The 18339-nt window shown below is 38.9% G+C and overlaps 1 pseudogene; it reads left to right on the top strand.

Moving 5' to 3' along the window:
- The first annotated feature begins 368 nt into the window (after nucleotides 1-368).
- Nucleotides 369-18339, top strand: part of LOC121321023 — a 33244-nt pseudogene continuing 15273 nt past the window's right edge.

The following is an 18339-nucleotide window of genomic DNA, read 5'->3' as shown; positions in this document are numbered from 1 at the left end:
GGAGCACACCCTTGAAGGGTGGTGGGCCTAAGCAGAATTGTAAAGAGTGTCATTGTCGATAGCATCCAGGAGTCCTGGGTGCAGCCTTGCTATGGTTCATTTCCTTGGGTCAGTCCAGTTGTTAGAGGGGTTGGTGGCAGCCGGGGCCCCTCAGGGGTGGTCTCCCTTGGGCTTGGGAAGGGGCGGGTCTTTCTGAGGCCACTCTAGTTGACAGTGCCATGGACGCATATGCCTTTTTTAGCATCCTGTGTTGTTCTGCAAGGCATGGAAGAGCAGGTAGGGTCTTTGTGATGTGGCGGGTTCAGACACGTCCAACCTTGGGGCTGTGAAAGACAACTCACCTGGGCTTGGAGGTCTGTGTGCCAGAGATGGAGATCGAGACTGGGGTGGTTGGGGCTGCCCGCTGGTATGGGACAATCTGCCCTAAGATTTTAACAGGGTCTCCAGTATTGTCTCCTGGAAACGGCGCTCAGCCGAGCCATGGCGTTTCTGTGGTGACCCCGACAGAGAGCGCCTGCGCATCCGTGGGGAAGGAGAGTGGTACCTTCTGGGGAACGTCCCCTTGAGCGGTATCGTCTGGATGGCGACCATCTCGCCTCTATGGACAGATATCTGCGCCTTTGCACCAGTGGCGGAGAGGGTGACGGTGTTCCAGGAGTGTCCCTGGTCACCATGGCAGGCAGGGTACATTGGGAACCTTTGGGTGTGTCCCTGAACCACCGATCTCATTCTCCCTTTCTCTGGGGAGACTCTGCTGGGGAGAGGGCTGCTAGCGTCCTGGTCGCATGGTCTGGCCCTGTGCATCTGGAGCAGGTTGAATGCTCATCCTGCTTGGGGAGCTTTGCTGTGCACTGGTCGCACTGGTGGAAGCCAGTGGAGGATCCAGTGGAGCGCACTGACATGGTGCAGACTGTGCCGAGTGACACGTCTGTGCCGAAAATAATAAACTGGCGCCGATTAATAGGCGTCTGTGTCGGCATCGAGGAAGCCCCAATCGGTGTCTGTGCCCAGAGAGCGCGGATGGAGTCGGGCTGATAATAAGCGCCAAGTATATTAGTTTCGGCATCGAGAACACGCAGTCAGTGCTGAATCAATCATTGCCGAGTCTATCGGTGCAGAGATCGGTGCAAAGTCAATTGGTGCTTAGTCAATCGGTGCCGAGGTCGGTGTTCTGACCGGAGTTCAATTGGTGTCACAAGTGGCACCGAAGATGTTTTCCACCGGTGCCGAGCAATCTGTGTCGGGGTCGGCGTCGAGGCTGTTGTCCAAGCCGGTGGCGAGTTAATTCAGTGTCGGCGCAGAGGAGAGCGCGGTCGATACCGTGCTGATGTAGCTGAGTCAATCGCCTTCGGCGTCGACAATAAGCGCTTAGGAAGTAAGAGTAAATCGGCATAGGGAACGACGCAGCGAGCCCGCTGGGTCACCCTACAGTACAACAACAGCTCAAAACAGGGTTGAAAAACTACACAAGGTAGTGGAACAGAGAGTAATGGTCACCTGCCAATCTCAAATGAGGGGTCGAAACCAGCTCTAGTCAGTAAATTGATGCAAGAATAAGGCAGGAGCACTCTCAATTAACTTTTGAAAGTGTAATATTACCATGTACAAAAATTATTTGAAGGTTTAAAACCAACAAATCAGCCAAATTCGGACAAAGAAAGCACGAGGCAATCTGTGACCTGTCTCAGTAAAGTGAGAGAGAAAATGGCAATATACTACTGTGAGGATGTCCCTCTTCAGCAGGAGGCGGGAGGGACTTCCCCCTCACAGCAGGGCCCTGATAGGACAGCTTTTTTATATATGCTCAGTGATTGGCGGTCAGAGAGGGCTCTTCCCATTCAGTAATAGTTGTCACTCCATTAAAAGGGAACTAAAGCTATATCGAATAGTTTAAATGATAAATGTAAAATCCTTTGATAACGAAATAGGAGGATACATTATGTTTCTAAAACACTCTTTTTGTGTGACTTGCAACTGTCTATCAAATACTGTGAACCAATGGAAGGACCGACAAGGACTTGTTTACAGTACAAGGGAATGCCTATTCATTGTGTTATTTAAACTTAAAGCAAGGATTTTCACTCTCTCTGGATGCTCTGGATTCGCGCTCTTTGGATTCGCTTGCAAGATTCACTCTTTCTTCAAAACATCTCATCGCTTTCAACCCATCAAACTCTGAAGTTCTTCAATGAAGATGCAATGATTTCATCTTCAAATCTGTCCCAGAAAAGATGGGCTCCCTCCAGAATGACGAAAGCTTTTGCCTACAGCCTTCACGGAGATACTGTACTGCGCTGCTGCACAATTAACTTCCATAGAGAGGACAACCGTGTTTTAAATTACTTTGTTTTAAACATTGCACCAACAGAATAAGTATCAAACTTATATTGTGTGTTTACAAGTAACTGAACTGAAGCCATGCTATTGAAATCGTCGCAATAATACAATGCATTACTTTTCCTTGAATGTTTTATTTTGTTTCGTTTTTATACATGTGACTGTCACCGACCGCTTTAGAATAATGTACACACTTTCCGACTGCAGTTCAAAAAAATAATACTTCTATTACAAATAAACACAAAATAAAAGGGCACAAGGGCCAAAACAAAGGTATTTAAGCACAAATAGAAAGACACAGAACAAGACTTACAAAAATAAAGGTTTCCAGGCTGGGCGATGCCTTCACTGGATCAGAAAAATTAAAAAAAAAAAAAAAAAAAAGAACACACACAAAACAGCAAACCAAAAACCAGCAAGCACAAACACCAGCTTGCTTCCTCAGCTCCCTCCTCTCCCTAATGGGAAGCTGAGGCCTCCTTTTATGTCAGGTGGCTGGGTGCTGATTGATCGTTAATTACTCTAATCAACCCCAGCCACCTGAACACAATAAACCCAGGCAGGTAGGGGAATTTAACCCCATCCCTGCCAATTTATAAAGGGCAGAGCTCTGCTCTGCCACAACATGTTTTTAACTTGAAGCCTAACCTTTTTTCTTCTTCCTTTGAGAATATGAATAATGTAATAATAATTTGGATTGTTAGGTTTCTTTTTTTCTTATAACAAATACACATTTATGATTGATTTGAAATACTTAAACATACATAATATTAATTGTTAATCTCTTTTCTTCATGAATCTAAGGATAAATGAGCCAGAATCGCTTGTTCTTATTGAGGTATTGTGTTTATTATGGTTAATAATTACATTATGAGCTACAATTGGTATTTTCCTTAATGGTAATTGGAGAGGACACAGTTGTGACATAAATCCTAGATATACAATGTAAATATGCACTACAAGAAATTGTATTTTGTTTATTTTTGTGTATTTATGATATCACTAGAGACTCTTGAATGTACTCAGTTGTGAAGGTTGCATATATGTTTATTTTAGAACATAAAAGTACATTAGTTTAAATGACAACAATTTTATTTTCCTTAAGAGGGGCATCTTACCCCACCCTACCCTACTTCTCTGATTGTGATGAAATTTGGTTCTTTATTAAGAGTATCAGAATATGGGTGTGTGTGGAGTGTCTGTCTTTACCTACTCTTATGAATACCAGAAATACACGTTCAAACTGTATCTAAAGAACTACTTAAACTGTAAAAAATTAAGAATTAAACATAAAATGAAATGCCTACAGCCAACAGATAATAAACAAGTCTTGATGTTTATTTTTCTAAAAACAAATTAAAATATACAGTGATTATAATTTAACATGTTGAAGTATTGAAAAGATAAAAACTTTATGTGAATAGATAAAAAAAAAAAAAAAAAACTGATCATGTGTATTATATAAACCTGTGTCAGTGTTTAGTCAAGTTTACAAATATAGCCAGTTTTACTTTTAGTGCTGTATATTAGGATATACAGGCTTTCTAGCTAGAAATATATTCTCAAAAAGGAAGGAAATTCATTAATATTATTCATTCCTAAAAACAGAGATCCAGCAGATCATTGGTGTTGTCAGTGCACCACCTTCTTCCTCAGCTATTCATCTATAATATTGTGCAGAAGCTAACACCCCTCTGGAAATTTGGGGAAAAGTAGGCAAAAGAGGGCCTTAAGCCTGTGCAATCCTTTATCAACCTTCCATATACCTACCATACATTAACCACCACAATAAATCTGTGGCTTTGCGACAATGACTACTGTCGTCTGTTAAATGGAAAGACATTAATCTTTTTTCACAACCTCTTTTCTTGTTTTTAGTTTGGTAGACCAAGAATATTCTTTAGTTTGACTTAGTTATTAGACTATTTGCCTTGACACTTGATTGAGTGTTTAAAGTTCTGAATGAATTCTTTTTAAATAAGCATATTTGCTACGGAGTTTGACATCTGATGAAGATATATTTTCGTACCCATTTTTCTTAGTTTGGATAACTGTATGGCAGTGTTTGATGGCATTAGATTGGATATTATGCTCAAGGACATCTGTCATCACATGTACTAATCATAGCAACAGGTGATCTATAAATGGTTGATTTGCATTAACTTTGCCCCTGTCTTTGATAGGACTGACGGCTACTGTTTTAAAATGATTGAAGAAGACGAATCTGAATATCCCCTGGAGCACAGTAAAGTCCATTATTAAGAAATGGAGAGAATATGGCACAACTGTGAATCTATCTAGAACAAATCGTCCTCAAAAACTGAGTATCCGGGTGAGAAAGTCACTAGTCAGGGAGGCCACCAAGAGGCCTATGGCAACTCTAAAGGAGTTACAGTCTTCCACGGCTGAGCTGGGAGACACTGTGCATATGGCAACAATAGCCCAGGTGCTTCACAAAACTGGCCATTGATGAAAAAAGCTCAGATCAAATCTTGGCTAGAGTTTGCCAGTAGGCATGTGGGAGACTCTGAGACCAGGTGGAAGAAGATTCTATGGTCTGATGAGACCAAAATAGAGCTTTTTGACCTCAACGTTAAGTGCTATGTTTCGTGCAAGCCTAACACCGCACATCATCCTGAGAACACCATCCCTACCTTGAAGCATGGTGGTGGCCAGCATCATGCTATGGGAATGCTTCTCTGCTTCAGGGCCTGGAAAGCTTGTGAAGATAGAGGGCAAAGTGGATGCAGCAAAGTACAGAGAAATCCTGGAGGAAAACCTGCAGAAGTCTGCAAGAGACCTGGGACTAGGCTTAAAAACAAAAAGGTCAATGTCCTGGAGTGGCCCAGTCAAAGCTCGGACCTCAATCCAATTGAGAATATGTGGACAGAGTTGAAAATTGCTGTTCACCAAAGGTCCCCATCCAACTTGACTGAGCTTGAGCAATTTTGCAAAAAAAAAAAATGGGCAAAAACTGCAGTGTCCAGATGTGCAAAGCTGGTAGAGACTTATTCAAATAGACTCATGGCTATAATTGCTGCCAAAGGTTCCTCTACCAAATATTGACTCAAGGATTGAATACTATTATTATTACTAATTATTTTCTGTTTTGTATTTGTAAATAATTTAGAACAATTTGTAGATTTTATTTTTCACTTTGACATTATGGACTTTTTTTGTGTTGATCAGTGGTAAAAACTCCTAATTAAATCCATGTTGTTTCCATGTTGTAACACAATAAAATGTGGAAAAGTCCAAGGGGGGGTGAATACTTTTGAGAGCCACTGTAGTAATCTAACTAATCCGGGTACAGTAATTTTCTGTTAACAACTAAGCTATGATAATTGAAAGTAGTGCATTTGATCTGAATTACTTTCTGACAAGGCTTTTTCTCCATTGTCCATGTAACTAATGTAATTCTACGATTTATATGTTGAATTGAAGTTACATAGCTAACTACTCCACACAACTCACCAGCTACTCCACACCACATAACCAACTACTCCACACTCCACACTACATAACCAACTACTCCACACTACATAGCCAACTACTCCATGCAACTCACCAACTAATCCACACTACATAACCAACTACTCCATGCAACTCACCAGCTACTCCACACCACATAACCAAACTCCACACTACATCACCACTACTCCACACAACATAACCAACTACTCCACACTACATAACCAACTACATGCTACTCCACACCACATAACCAACTACTCCACACTACATAACCAACTACTCCACACAACTCTACTCCACACAACATAACCAACTACTCCACACTACATAACCAACTACTCCACACAACTCACCAGCTACTCCACACTACATAACCAACTACTCCACACTACATAACCAACTACTCCACACAACTCACCAGCTATTCCACACCACATAACCAACTACTCCACACTACATAGCTAGCTACTCCACACAACTCACCAACTATTCCACACTACATAACCAACTACTCCACACAACTACTCCACACTACATAACCAACTACTCCATGCAACTCACCAGCTACTCCACACTACATAACCAACTACTCCACACAACTCACCAGCTATTCCACACCACATAACCAACTACTCCACACTACATAGCTAGCTACTCCACACAACTCACCAACTAATCCACACTACATAACCAACTACTCCACTCCACACTACATAACCAACTACTCCATGCAACTCACCAACTACTCCACACTACATAACCAACTACTCCACACTACATAACCAACTACTCCACACAACTACTCCACACTACATAACCAACTACTCCACACTACATAGCTAGCTACTCCACACAACTCACCAACTACTCCACACTACATAACCAACTACTCCATGCAACTCACCAACTACTCCACACTACATAACCAACTACTCCACTCACCAGCTACTCCACACTACATAACCAACTACTCCACACTACATAACCAACTACTCCACACAACTCACCAGCTATTCCACACCACATAACCAACTACTCCACACTACATAGCTAGCTACTCCACACAACTCACCAACTAATCCACACTACATAACCAACTACTCCATGCAACTCACCAACTACTCCACACTACATAACCAACTACTCCATGCAACTCACCAGCTACTCCACACTACATAACCAACTACTCCACACTACATAACCAACTACTCCACACAACTCACCAGCTATTCCACACCACATAACCAACTACTCCACACTACATAGCTAGCTACTCCACACAACTCACCAACTATTCCACACTACATAACCAACTACTCCATGCAACTCACCAACTACTCCACACTACATAACCAACTACTCCATGCAACTCACCAGCTACTCCACACTACATAACCAACTACTCCACACAACTCACCAACTATTCCACACTACATAACCAACTACTCCATGCAACTCACCAACTACTCCACACTACATAGCCAACTACTCCATGCAACTCACCAACTACTCTGCACAACTCACCAACTACTCAACACTATATAACCGACAACTGCAACTCCCTCCTGGCAGACTTGTGTAAAAACACAAAGTTTGTTTATCATAATGTGTCCATTTCTTTTTGAACTTGGAAGTAATTCCTTGAACGATTTCATCATTCTAGATATCAATGTGCCTTGTTTTCGGCATCTGAGCATGTCACTCCATGATTTACCCTTTTATAACAAGCCTCAGAAATTGTATGCTGTACATCAGTATTGACAGTCACTCTCAACTCCTTCAGGCACCTGTTCTGTACTGTATTTGTTTGTCCACACACCAAAACATATCAAAGCATTTGGGGATATTGTAGAATACACAAACAAATATAGTTCGGTATTACAGCATCCACAATTCTGTCAAACCGCACTGCCTGATGGGATCTATTTTAGAACCGGACTCAAGACTACCCCTGGTGTTGAGTCCGGTTCTTGAGTACAGTATTAAATGCTGTGTACTATAGATGCAAACCATGTTTAGCACTTTTTAAGCCTGTTTAAAGGCAACTAATTATATTTAAAGGTATAGTGTTGACAGGGCCAAAGGCACTCCCATTACAGTTCAAACTTCAGAACCTAACATCCTCTGGCTGATTGTTTTTGTATTTCTGATGTAACCTTTGGTCCTCACTAAATTTGGCTGTATCTGCATATTTTATTTTTCCCAAAAAATAAATGGTCTTCATCGTTTTCACCAACGTGTTTGAGCAAAAAAGGAACATGTCTGGATCATTACCAAAACCCCCCTGCAAATAGCAACATCCAATTTTGCTTTGGAACTTCTTCTTGGTCATGACTATGACCCACCTGAAAGAAATCCTCCTTAAAGAACAGGCATGGGGAATAGACAACTTCCTGTTTCTGCAACATCTTCCTTTATTGAGGCTGACAAAAATGTTTATTGACAACAGAACAAATGTAAATCCTAAGGTATTCAGAAGAGCAACCGATAAGTAATGAAAATAAACATGACCACAGAAATTACATTCAAGAAGCTAATAGTACTCATATGATTTGACATGTAAAGGGTATAATGAATCCCTTTGAAACAGATCTAACAATGGAGGGGTACACCAAATTGGGTTTTGCATCCTTGCAGTGTATTCTTTGTATGCTGCTCCTATGCACATCACTGAAGTTAGCATGCCATACCATTATGACATGCAAGGGTTATATATCTGGTGATATGGGGATAGATTAATTTTCTCTACATACACGCACAAAGTCAATCAGAAAAAAACAGATGTATATTTTTTACACTAGAAGAAATTATAACCTCTTCATACGGCAGTGGCTACATTACTGGTATGAAGTCATACACTAGAAAAAGTTAAATATTGCTTCAATAGAAATCAGACAGAAATGGAAATACTTTGTATAGTAGGCCTTGTGAAACATCTATGAAGAATTTTAATTAAAAAAAAGAGGAGGAAAAGAGTGAAAGCTAGAGCAAAAGCAGCTTGAGCTGCTGATTTAACATCCTGTTAAACAGCAGAAATGGTGCCACTCTGTCTGGCTCCCTGGGTATAGGCCTAGTGATGAATGAGTGCCCGGTTAATGGGGAGAAGGCTATGGGAGGACAGGCATGTCCCAGCCTCAGATTTAAGCATTCACTTTCCTTTGTGAATCCAAAAATATTCCTAAAGTTTTGCTGATACCAGTATATACTGACAGTATTGTGGAAGCGATTGAAAAGGGTAGATTTCCAATATGATATATGTTGTCATTGGTATAGTATGGAACTGCAGTTTATAAAGAATGAGAAGGCTGATGTGCACCACTAATAGAGTGGTGCCCCAAGAGTCTGTCCTTAAATATAAAAATGTGCTAAAAGTGTAACTCTTGAATTTCAGCAGGAAAGGCAAAGCAGTATAACGTGGACACCCAAATTATGATGCCATTAGTGGCTTTATTTCATTAATTATTTTAGTAATGACCAGAAGTGCTTTTTTGTGTGATGGATATAACTTTAAAACATATGGGGGTCTATTTAATTGATCTAAATAGTAGATAATTACAATACTTCTTTTGTTTAAATAATTCAGATAGGACCCTGGTGAGACATACACTACAAAGACTGGCATGCACCTTTTAGATGATTTTTAGAACTGGTGTAATCTTAAATCAGTGGAGGTATTTAGATCCACCTGTGTTCAGATCAACTGAATTGACCAAAGGGTTGCTAGGAGTAAGCCTACACATTCTTAAAAAAAAAAAAAAAGAAAGCTCGAACCTATTGTAGACTAAGGACATTTTTGGAGTGAAATAGTGAAGGCCATGCTCAAACCCAATTACACAGTTGTTTAAACAACTTTGTCCATAACAATAAGTCTGAGGTAATCTAGTGGAAAGGCTTAATGAAGTTAGGATATGAACATACATTTTCAGAAAGTAGCAATTACTGGTTAAAACTGCAATACCCAATATTGGGTCAAAGGAGGGTTTAGTCCTGGTAAGTAAGGAGAGGAATCTTTAATTAGGAACTTTTCTTTTTTAATATATTACCGTGAAGCAGCTTTCCCACTCTAATGCCTGGTTTGTACATTTCTTTGTTCTAAGAAGCACTTTTCCTCTTTCAGACTGATAGGTAATGACATTTTAAACTGTTACAAACCACACATTTCACAATGAAATGAGTGGCTGTGACAGGGTGAAGAGCCCTATACAGGATTGTGTTATTATTTATTTATTTTGTAACGGGGTACCCTTCCGTCTCTTTGTATTTATTATATGATTATTGTATTTATATAAATGATGTGTGTGTTCTGGCAGAGGCGAGTTTTGGCAGCTCGTCCTCTGTCAGTAATTTAAAAAGCGTATGCAAATCTAAGGTTCGTGAAGGTGATTGCCCAGCCTGACTTAGAACTATCGACAAATGTTTTAGCATTCTGAATTATTTTGTTTAAACCTTTTATTTGCTTGTTAAGCCAAGTGTTTAATTTGTTTTAAATATTTTCTATTTTTGTTATTTAAAATAAAACAGCGCAAGTGCCATTTACACCCTACCTGCAGTATCTGTTTTAGTTCCTGCTTCTGGCCTGACGTCACCACACACGTCAACTGTCACAGTCCCTTACAGAAAAAGTTAAACTGTTAATAAACCATGAAACAGAGCCTTAAGCCTGGCTTGTTAACCCTCTCTATCTTAAAAAGACACTTTCACCCTGTGACTTCTACAGTTACAACCCATGCATACACAGTGATGGCACTGATATCCATTTACCTGTCACTCACAAAACGATAGGCAGAACCCTGTTTTTGCTCTACACACCACATCAATATTGATTTTTAAGACTATAGTCACTTATTTTGGTGTTTATATTACCAATGGCTGGGGAGTATTAAATCAGAACCAGTGTGACTTGTTTTATGAAGCGATACGCAATGTTGTGGTGATGTTGGTAGTGGTGATGGGGAGGGGGAGGGGGGGTGTCATCTGTCTATTGCAGGAGTGCATGATAGTAAGAGAAGATTACCTCACAAACCTGCAGCTCTCAATTGGGCTTTGTAACCACTACCATCTATCTCAGGAATTGTTACCTTGCAGCCGACACCTCTAGTTTGTCATCTTGTTTCAAAGGCTTTATTCATGAGCATAATCATATCTATATATATTTATATAATTTCACATCCATAAGACTACAAAATAGGGCTGAGCCTGAAACCAATTTTCCATTCAGATTTGTCTGATTTGGGAAAAATGTAATATATTTAACACATAATGTTGGTCCTTTCTCCATATATATATATATATATATATATATATATATATATATATATATATATATATATATATATATATATATAGTGCCTTGCAAAAGTATTCAGACCCCTGACCAATTCTCTCATATTACTGAATTACAAATGGTACATTGAAATTTCATTCTGTTCAATATTTTATTTTAAAACACTTAAACTAAAAATCAATTATTGTAAGGTGACATTGGTTTTATGTTGGGAAATATTTTTAAGAAAAATAAAAAACTGAAATATCTTGCTTGCATAAGTATTCAACCCCCACACATTAATATTTGGTAGAGCCACCTTTCACTGCAATAACAGCTTTAAGTCTTTTGGGGTAAGTATGTACCAGCTTTGCACACAGTGTCGGAGTGATTTTGGCCCATTCTTCTTGTCAGATTTGCTCCAGGTTGTTCAGGTTGGTTGGACGACGCTTGTGGACCGCAATTTTCAAATAGTGCCACAGATTCTCAATGGGATTGAGATCACGACTTTGACTGAGCCACTGTGAGACATTCACCTTTTTGTTCTTGAGCCACTCCAATGTTGCTTTGGCCTTGTGCTTGGGGTCAATGTCCTGCTGAAAGGAAAATTCCTCCCAATCTTCATTTTTTTAGCGGACTGAAGCAGATTCTCTTGCAGTATTTTCCTATATTTTGCTCCATCCATTCTTCCTTAAATTGTAACAAGATGCCCAGTCCCTGCTGTTGAGAAGCATCCCCACAGCATGATGCTGCCACCACCATACTTCACTGTAGGGATGGTTGTGTCTTGAGGCATGGGCAGTGTTAGGTTTGCGCCACACATAGCGCTTTGAGTTTTGGCCAAAAAGCTCTATCTTGGTCTCATCTGACCACAAAACCTTTTCCCACATCGCAGCTGGGTCACTCTCATGCTTTCTAGCAAACTCCAGACATGCTTTCAGATGGTACTTTCTGAGTAACGGCTTCTTTCTTGCCACCCTCCCATACAGACCAGTGTTATGCAAAGCTCTTGATATGGTTGACTGGTGCACCATTACTCCACTCCCAGCCACTGAACTCTGCAGCTTCTTCAAAGTGATTGTTGGCCTCTCTGTGACTTCTCTCACAAGTCTCCTTCTTGTTTGAGTGCTGAGTTTTGAGGGATGGCCTTTTCTTGGCAGTACCTGGGTGGTGTGATGCAGCTTCCACTTCCTGATTATTGATCCAACTGTGCTCACTGGGATATCCAGACACTTGGATATTATTTTGTACCCTTTCCCTAATCTATGCATTTGTATTACTTTATCTCTAACTTCTATAGAATACTCTTTGGTCTTCATTTTCCTTCAGATTCACAGCCTTACCAATGATCCTTCAACAGTGGGGTTTTTATCCGGAAAATGTGACAGCAACTTTAATGGTTCATAGGTGGAGGCCAATGATAAGGTAATTGTGTCCTCGTTAGGGCAATTTCTTTCATCGGTGCAAACTGGGAGCTTCCACAGCACAGGGGTTGAATACTTATGCAAGCAAGATATTTCAGTTTTTTATTTTTCTTAAAAATATTTCCCAATATAAAACCAATATCACCTTACAATAATTGATTCTGAGTTTCAGTGTTTAAAAATAAAATATCAAACAGAACAAAATTTCAATGTACAATTTGTAATGCAGTAATATGAGAGAATCAGTCAGGGGTCTTTCAGAATATTTCCTAGCATGAAGCAACAGATGGGATTATTCCCAGGTAATCACTCCTGTCTAAGTGTTCCTAAACATATTTGTCTTTTTTTCACAGATAATGTTAATAGAAATATTCACCATATGGCCCTGCTGATCTCAGTGACTGTATGCAGTATAATACTGGGTCTGATCATCATATTCTGTTACTTCTGGTCAGTACAGTAGTCTCCGGCTAAGAGAACAACCCTCTAGAGGCAAGCTAAATGTTTTCTTAGCCGAAGTGTTCTTTAAGACAGAGTTGACCACGAGCCATAATATAAATCTATTTGTATTACTTGTCATGATGTACGTGCATCAACATATGAAATGAACAGAGTAAGAGAAAAGAAATAGGCAAGTGTATATTAATATGCTATAATAATTAAGTAACAGACAAACTAATGCTAATAAACTAACTGCAAACTAAATTAACACAGCACCCCTACACATGTTAAAAGATGCAGCAGCAGCTCTAGATTAATTGTGAATACCTGTACAGGAGCAATATTCAAGACATGTACAAAATTATTTAACAGAATGGTGAAGCAACTCACGAAAATTGAAAACACCAAATTGCTTGGTGACTTGTGTCTGATTCAAGTTTTTTTCAGGAGCTCGAACAATTTCCACATTTTTGTAGCAAGAGTTTTGTTGTTGTTTACATGCCATTTTGTAATGATGAGGTACACTTGTGGAAATCAGAATCCAAAATGACGGTGGTTCAGGAAAGATTGAATAAACCAATCAGTGTTCCTCACGATGACAAGTCACATTTGAAAAGATTGAATAAACCACTTAAATTTAAGTTTGAGTTATCAGGTTACAAAACAGTACTGTATCAGTTGTGAATGAATTGCTAGCTGTACCAAAAAGGTGTTCCTTTAGCAAGGTTCCTGTTCCTTTAGACAGAGCATTTTCAATGGGGAAAATCAATTTTACCACAAATGTGTTCTCTTAGGCGAAGTGTTCTCAGGAGGTGTTCCTATACACAACTACAGACTACTGTATAAAGCTCCAACAGTCCTTAAAGTTACAAACACACATGTTTAAACATGGAAAATATTTTGTATGTTTGCCACAAAAAAAGCACATTCCAGCCCTAACTAAAAGGCCCACTGTTAGAGTATTACTTATACAGTGGCTCTCAAAAATATCCCCCCCCCGAAATCATGTGAAACACCTTAATTGCACAGAAGTCGACTCCATTTAACTAATTATGTGACCTCTAAAGACAATTGGTTGCACCAGATGTGTCATAGCAAAGGGGGTGAATACTTGTGCAATCAATTATTTTCTGTTTTATATTTGTAATTAATTTAGAACAATTTGTAGATTTTATTTTTCACTTTGACATTACAGACTTTTTTGTGTTGATCAGTGGCAAAAACTCTTAATTAAATCCATTTTGATTCCATGTTGTAACATAATAAAATGTGGAAAAGTCTAAGGGGGGTGAATACTTTTGAGAGCCACTGTATAAGCCTACTGTGTCTTGGCTCAGCTCTCAACTATATTTAATCCTTGTAAAGACCACTTTCTATACAACAGGCCCCCCACTGTTAATCACTTAAATTATTTACACCTGTGTGTCTTAAAAGTAAGAAATGTTTGTTTTTTTAACCCTCTGTTAACTGATAGACTGATAAACCTATATGCTGCATCTCTGACAGCTCTAGAGAGCAGACAGTAAAGACAGAATCATTTTAGACATCTTTTTTTTTTATTTTTTACTTCATCCATTGAATTATAATCTTATTGGTTATTTACCAGTATGTTTGTGCCAGTTAACGTGGAAGTTGATGGGTAGAGACAATCAATTTAGTTTTAAAACATGCTATACTGGACCAACAATTTGAAATTTGATAGCATCAACCTCTATTACCTATATTCACCACTTCAGTACAAATTTTAATTTTCATATTGTTGTTGACATATACTGGCAATACAAACCTGTGCCACCCTCTTTGTGTTATATTACTTGATCATGCAACAGCTGTTATTTTGAGGAGGCACTGTATGTTTCTAGAGATGACACTATGGCTAGATTCACAAAGCTATTCTACTGCAAATCATCATTAGCTTGACTTTGTCAGTTCAAGAAAAATGCACCCAAACCAGAAATAGACCGATCAGACATTTAATATATGTGTAATAGTTTAAAAATCATCAAAAAAAATCCTTTCAGTTACAAAATGTGCCTGGATTGATTTTGAGCAGGTAATTAGACATTTTTCAATAGGCTCTGCTTGGACTTTTCTTTAACCCATTCAGAACTGGGGTCACCATGTCAATATACTTTTTCAATGGATGTAATGTTGTTTCTTATTCAGGTATAAGAGGCAGGAGTCTAGGCCTCATTACATCATTGGACTTGTGCAAGAGGAGACGTATATCCCTCCAGGGGAATCTCTGAAAGACCTCATTGAACTGTCTCAGAGCTCAGGCAGTGGATCCGGTCTCCCTCTACTGGTAAAACCTAGTCACTTTCATTCATTGTTTACTTTTAGCATTGTTACCTCTATACTGTATGTGCCCTCTCTGTTAGGCTTAGTGTTATCGTCTTGTTTAACAAATGTTTTTGTCATTTAAAAAAAACTAAAAACAAACCAGAAACAGTGTTTATTAAGAATGCAAACAGTTACAATTGATGTGCATGCTGCAAATATCAGTAAAAATAAATAGATTTGCATATTTCTTGCATGAAAGTAAAACATAATGTAGACTTCAGAAAATATTATTTCTAGATTTTTCAAATGTTGAGATTTGCAAGCTATTAATAATTCTAAGTATACTGTTGACAAGAGTATAACCTATCATATGGTAATCAGTTAGCACATGCAATTCAATACACACAGACCGTACAGTAACATTTTACTAACACACAGTATCAAAGTGTTAATACACTAGGAGAAAACACTCTTGTGCAGTGGTAGCATATATATTTGGATGGAAGATCAGAAATATATAGCAACTGGGTAGTTGATGGCTGCATTGTTTTTGGTTTCGGAAACTATAAGGATGTTAATAAGGATGTAAGGGTAGCTGTCTGCCATGCGGATGTGTAATCACTGCTGAGAGATCGAGACAGAGGTTGTAGTTGATATACCCCACCAGCAAACAGGTTTTAATTGACATCAACACAGACAGGACACTACCAGCAATGATAGCACACAGAGCACATACAACACACGAAAAGCTAAATAAAACTCAAAAGTCTGCACACCGCACACAGGGTTAGGGTTAAAGAAAATTAAAGAAAACACTGGAGAAATGTAACTTGTTTTTTCTCGTGCTACAAACAAAGATTCTCGAAAGTGTGAATGTTGTGTCAAAACTGCTACAGTCTAAAGACACAGATCTTTACAAATTTGCAGGAGGAAAATGAAATGCCATTTTGACGAGTTTTGTGAAGATGAAAGACTTGCCGACTTGCCAAAAGTTTTTTCAGAGTCAGTGTGTACTATAGGTGCCTAGATATAATAACTGCACAGCTTTCCAATCGATTCAAAGTTTACAGGATGTTGCAGATAGATTCAGAGTAATCCATCCAAGTACGCTTGTTTGTATCTGGAAGTGAAGATGATCTGCATGACAGAGCTGGAAAACTTGCCAATCATTTCAGTAGACATTTCTCCTGCCTTTCCTGGACAGCTGCTTTCATTCAGATCATGTTTACTCTGAAATCTCAAAGCAATCGTCAGTGAAAGATTTGGCAAAAATACTAATTGTTGACAACAGTCTGTTAGCATCTAGTTTTCCAGAAGTTTGTACTTCTGCTGTTTCTCACCATTCCAGTAACAGGCAAATGCTGAACTTTCATTTTCAAAACTCAGACTAATTAATAATTTCCTAAGGAGCACAATGGGACAACAGCCTTTTTGGATTGGAAATGTTATCCATTGAAAATTAACAAACCACAAAACCTACAACAGATAGTTGCCGACTTTGCAGAATGAAAGTCGCGCAAAATGCGATTCAAATAGGCGAATATAAGACTTTCATATGTTATACTGTATGTTGTCATAATATGTTATTTCACAGATGCTAGTATTTAGATGATTAAATGTTATGAAGTTTTGAACAATTGAACTGGCATACTTAATGTGTATAAATAAGTGTTATTGATTCAATTTTGAGGGAGGGGGGCCCAAAATAAAAACCTGCACTGGGGCCAATGTTTCTGTTCCTCCGCCACTGGTCTTGTTTGCGTTAAAGTGCTGCTCCTCTTTCATTTTATTTGTTCAGACTCCAGACAGGTAACTTTTGCAGTTTGTTCTTGGCTTTTGGTTTGAATTCAGCGGTCTCCACTGTGTTGTCCAACAGATGACAGCCAACTAATCCTACACCCTGTGTTTTTAAACAAGGGTGCTACGTAAGCACTAAACCCTTAAATGCACAGGCAGCCCTTAGGTCTGCCACAGCATGTATGTGCATCCAGGCGGTTCTGTTTGCACGGTAAACTCCTCTAAAACAGCGTAGGGTTTAAAATTTGTCAATCACATGTTTCACTGCACTCCATATTACAGCAAAGCAGGACTTAAATGCTTTCCTTTTCTCTTTCCAGCCATGCTTGCTTGCTGTTGCAGTCAGTGCTGTTTTTTTAAACTGTAAACCAGACACTGCGTACAGGGATTAAATAGTCAAGGTACAGTACACGGGTAATGAGGTGCAAACAGCTGATTGATCGATCTGTCAAGCTTTTACTACAGTAAAGTGCTGCCTTTTGTATTGAAATCTATGTGAATGGCAAGGTAACAAGGTGAAAACAGCTGATTGGTGGATTAGTAAGAGCGATTCCAACAGTAATATCACATAACAAGAGCCAAACAGCTGAGTTTGTCCGAAATATGAAATATACAGCCTGCTTAACGCTGTTTAAACGATGCCTTTGTTATTGAAATCATTGGGAAATGGCAAATGCTATTCGTCCTATAAACGGCTGCCCGAAAAAACACTGTACGGCGTAAGTGGTGGATACTGTATATATGTACTCTTTCGTTTTATTAACGCTAAAATGGATGGAGTGATCACAGATCTACTTCGAATCCCAGCTCACAGACAATCTAGGCACGTTATAACGGTTGTTATAAGTGGGGTGCCAGGTAGACAATTTTAAAACTACAAAAAAATCTAAATAAATTAGGTGCAACTCATTACTAGGACTTTGCAACATTAACAGGCAAAACCATACATAAGGCAATTCCAGACCAGGTAAATGGAGAAAAAAAATACAGAACCTCTGTGCTTTTATTATTTTACTCAAGCAGCAGCAAAATGAAAGATAATTTTCATAATAGAAAACAGTGTAGATGTTTCAATCTTAATCAGGCAGGCGTTCTGTTTCTCAAATGATCAGAAACAGCAAAAAACTAAACAAAAACAAAAACATATATATTTCAAAAGACAAAAAAAACCCCAAAACACACACATTTTATAAAGGGGCGCTCAACACCCACAGCCTCCAATAATCAAGCAGTTATTAATAACCTTTAAGTTAAATCTAAAAGCTGATTTAAGAAAGGGTGTTTTAAAGTAATAAATAAATAAAATTAAAAAAAATAATA

Source organism: Polyodon spathula, chromosome 1 (genome assembly GCF_017654505.1).
Source record: "Polyodon spathula isolate WHYD16114869_AA chromosome 1, ASM1765450v1, whole genome shotgun sequence".
Classification (NCBI taxonomy): Eukaryota; Metazoa; Chordata; class Actinopteri; order Acipenseriformes; family Polyodontidae; genus Polyodon; species Polyodon spathula.
The sequence above is the reverse complement of the archived record's forward strand: the minus strand, read 5'-3'. Positions and strand labels throughout refer to the sequence as shown.